The sequence below is a fragment of the Rhinoraja longicauda genome, chromosome 19 (genome assembly GCF_053455715.1).
Source record: "Rhinoraja longicauda isolate Sanriku21f chromosome 19, sRhiLon1.1, whole genome shotgun sequence".
Lineage (NCBI taxonomy): Eukaryota > Metazoa > Chordata > Chondrichthyes > Rajiformes > Arhynchobatidae > Rhinoraja > Rhinoraja longicauda.
The window spans coordinates 40,644,034-40,648,171 of NC_135971.1; positions in this window are offsets into that span (position 1 = coordinate 40,644,034).

Sequence of the window (4,138 nt, forward strand, 5' to 3'; positions counted from 1 at the left end):
TTTGGAAGTAAGAGTAGAAAGGCAGATTATTGTCTGAATGGTGTCAAGTTAGGAGGAGGGGGAGTTCAACGAGATCTGGATGTCCTAGTGCATCAGTCAATGAAAGGAAGCATGCAGGTACAGCAGGCAGTGAAGAAAGCCAATGGAATGTTGGCCTTCGTAACCAGAGGAGTTGAGTATAGGAGCAAAGAGGTCCTTCTACAGTTGTAGCGGGCCCTGGTGAGACCGCACCTGGAGTACTGTGTGCAGTTTTGGTCTCCAAATTTGAGGAAGGATATTCTTGCTATGGAGGGCGTGCAGCGTAGGTTCACTAGGTTAATTCCCGGAATGGCGGGACGGTCGTATGTTGAAAGGCTGGAGCGATTGGGCTTGTATACACTGGTATTTAGAAGAATGAGGGGGGATCTTATTGAAACATATACGATAATTAGGGGATTGGACACATTAGAGGCAGGAAACATGTTCCCAATGTTGGGGGAGTCCAGAACAAGGGGCCACCGTTTAAGAATAAGGGGTAGGCCATTTAGAACGGAGATGAGGAAGAACCTTTTCAGTCAGAGAGTGGTGAAGGTGTGGAATTCTCTGCCTCAGAAGGCAGTGGAGGCCAGTTCGTTGGATGCTTTCAAGAGAGAGCTGGATAGAGCTCTTAAGGATAACGGAGTGAGGGGGTATGGGGAGAAGGCAGGAACGGGGTACTGATTGAGAGTGATCAGCCATGATCGCATTGAATGGCGGTGCTGGCTCGAAGGGCTGAATGGCCGACTCCTGCACCTATTGTCTATTGTCTATTGTCTATAATCAACCACTTTATTTTGCCCGTCTTTGTGACTCCTCTTTGACACGTCGATCACCGCTGAGGCTGTTTTACCTGTTTCCCCTATGTACCGTAAGGTACACTCCTTACATTGAACTGCATACACCCCATTATTTCGCTCACGGGTTATCCTCTGTGCTATCCAGTCTCTCCTGTCACCCTGTTCTATGTTTTTGTCTATTACCCAGTGGGAGCAGGCCCCATATTGACATTAATTTGTAACCCTACTGCTCCCCTCGTCTGCTGGTTTTATCACCATCTCATGTTTATCCCTCAGCTCTGCCGTGGTCTCCCTCTCTTTTTTTCTGGTGAGGTTCGGCCTATCCTTTGTCATGGGCATATCCCAGGCTGTTTTAGTAACGTTCTTTTAAAACGTGTCGTGTTTGTTTGGCTTTACCCACGTTCCAGCATTAGAGGCCAATTTTTGCAATGTTTCCTGGGTGGGATTTGCCGGTTTTACAAATGGTGTCACTATCTCACCCTGCTTCCTGATACCCTTATGGGGTCGGCTCTGTTCTTGCAGAACCCTCGGGTGGTGCAGAGTCTGGGCCTTGTTATCAATATCTTGCCCTGCTTCCCGATACCCTTGCGGGTTCGGCTCTGTTCTTGCAGATCCCTCAGGTGGTGCAGAGTCTGGGCGGCATCGTCACCCAGCACACCGACGCCCACTGAAAATTACCCACGCACAGTGCGCGCCTGGAGCGGCAGTAGTTCAAACTACCCCTACCCCTACCCCTACCCCTACCGCTACCCCTACCCCTACCCCTACCCCTAACCCTAACCCTAACCCTAACCCTAACCCTAACCCTAACCCTAACCCTAACCCTAACCCTAACCCTAACCCTAACCCTAACCCTAACCCTAACCCTAACCCTAACCCTGACCCTAATGCAGGCAGAGTTATTTATAAAGTGGCCCAGACTCTGCACCACCTGAGGGTTTTGTAACAGAACCAACCCCATAAGGGTTTCAGGAAGCAGGGCAAGATATTGATAACAAGGCGCAGACTCTGCACCACCTCAGGGTTCTGCAAGAACAGAGCCGACCCCATAAGGGCATCAGGAATCAGGGCAAGATATTGATAAAATGGCCCAGACTCTGCACCACCTGAGGGTTCTGCAAGAACAGAGCCGACCCCATAAGGGCATCAGGAAGCAGGGCAAGATATTGGTAACAAGGCCCACGGGGAAGGCGGCATACTTTGGGGTTATTTTGTAGTGAGTTTTGAAGGCATGTGCTAGTGTTACGCATACCGAGGGCGCGCAAAGTTCGGCGCGCCCGGGCCAAAACGCCTCTGCTGGCCGCGGCCGAGTCGGCCGACGGATTGCCACGGACTTGCTTGACGACCTGTCACTCTCCGTGCATCGGTTGCACGCCCGGTTCGTCCTTTCCATTTGTTTCATGATGTACACGCGGCAGGCGGAATATTTTAAAAGCACTGTTCTGTTCGAAGTGCACAATGGCCGTTGGGGCAATGCAACTGGGGGTCGGTCGACCGGCTGACGACGCCTGCCTGCCGATTTGGTTCACGATGTCCCCGCCGAAGGCGGCATACTTGAAAGTACTGCCGTTCGCGGCGCGCAATTTGCAGGGGGGAGGAATTGTTAGTGGACGTCTGTGTGCTGGGTGACGATGCTTGCCGACTTGGTTCATGCCGTCCACGCCGAAGACGGCGCCGTTTAAAGTACTGCCGCTCGAGGTGCACAATTTGCGGGGGAATTGTTATTGGGCGTCGGCGTGCTGGGTGACGATGTGGAGATGAGGAACGCCGAGCCAGATCTATCTTATTTGTTTGCTTGGGCCACTGGACTTTGCATGGGCTTTGCATCATTGTGTGCTACGTTAAATCACGGCCAATTGAGTGAGTATTTTTTATTCAACCACTCTATTTTGCCCGTCTTTGTGACTCCTCTATGACACGCCGATCACCGCTGACGTGTTAATCTGCGTGTTAGGTATCTCGGGGGTCAGTTGGACGGACAGATGTGTAAGGGTTTTGTTCGGAAGGATCGTTGAGTGTAAACGGTGAACGGGGGTTAAAGGCCCTGAGGTTTCAATCCTCTAAAGAATGTAAAAGGTCTGACGCGTTAGCTAGCAGCTAATGAGGTGAACCTAGCAGCTAATGAGGCTCTCTCTCTCTCACGGCCCCGGGACTCCCTCCCTCCCTCCTCCCTCTTGGAACCCTCCCTGCGTGGGGGGGGGGCACGAAGAAAAAGAGGGTATAAGAAGAATCCAGTGGAAGGAGTAGGGACTGGGGGCGAGGTCAGACAGCCTATCCGGCTAATAAAGCATCATGAGGTTAGGTATAAACTCTGATGACTGCATAAACTCGCCCCTAATGGGGGGGGGGGGGGCACTCTCTCCCCCACCCCTCTCTCCCCAGTGCCACTCCCTCCGACCCCCCCCCCACTCTCTTCGTGTCGCTGGGCCCGCCCGGCACGGCCCCGAGGATCACTCCCCGCGCGGCAACGGGACACCGGGTCGCCGGGCCCGCAGGGTCGTCAGTCGGGCGGGGGGGGGGGAGGGTGGCCATGCCAGCAGCAGGAGAGGTTTCCAACGAACCCGCGACCGCAGCAGGACCGCCCTCGGCAGACATTTGGACCCAGCGGGTCCGTTCGGGATGGTTGCCGGGCCCGCAGCAGAGGTTTCCTTCCACCCAACGGGGGGGGGGGGGGGGGGGGGGGCGGGGCTGCCCATCTTCCCGCTCGAAGCAACGGCCTCACCCTAACGGCCTCACCCTAACAACCCTCACCCTGACCCTAAACCGCTCGGTTCATGACTTCTCTCCGTTTGGTTCATGAATTCGCCATTTAGTTCACGACTTCTCCTGTTGGTTCCTGACTTCTACCTCGTGGTTCGTGATTCCGGCGGGTAGGTGGGGTGCCCGGATACTCTCGGCGAAAGGTGTTCAAGTGGCAACGGCGGTCCCGTAGATAAGACGGGTTCGGATGCTCGAGCGTGTCGAGTAAGCGCCGGATCGGCGCCGGGCGCCCCCGGCCGGCTGGCTTGCCCCCCCCCCCACCCCCCCCCCCCCCCCTGGCGGCAGAAACGTGTATCGCGCCAGTGCCGCCGCTGAGGTCGAGATTGGCCGCCTCGACCGTTCGAAGCGTCGCAATTCCGGCGGGACTTCCGAACGCTCGTACCGCCAAGTCAGCCGCGACATTCGAGAATTGCACTAAGTCCGAAAGCTGGCGTCGCTTCTTTTTTGCCCGCCGCAGGTTAACGATTTGACGGCGGAAGTCGAGGAGGTCCGATGTGCGGCCTTCAGCGGGGCCGCGGCGCGCCTTTCCCGCCAGGCCTATCGGCCCGTCTCCCGCCGGCCAG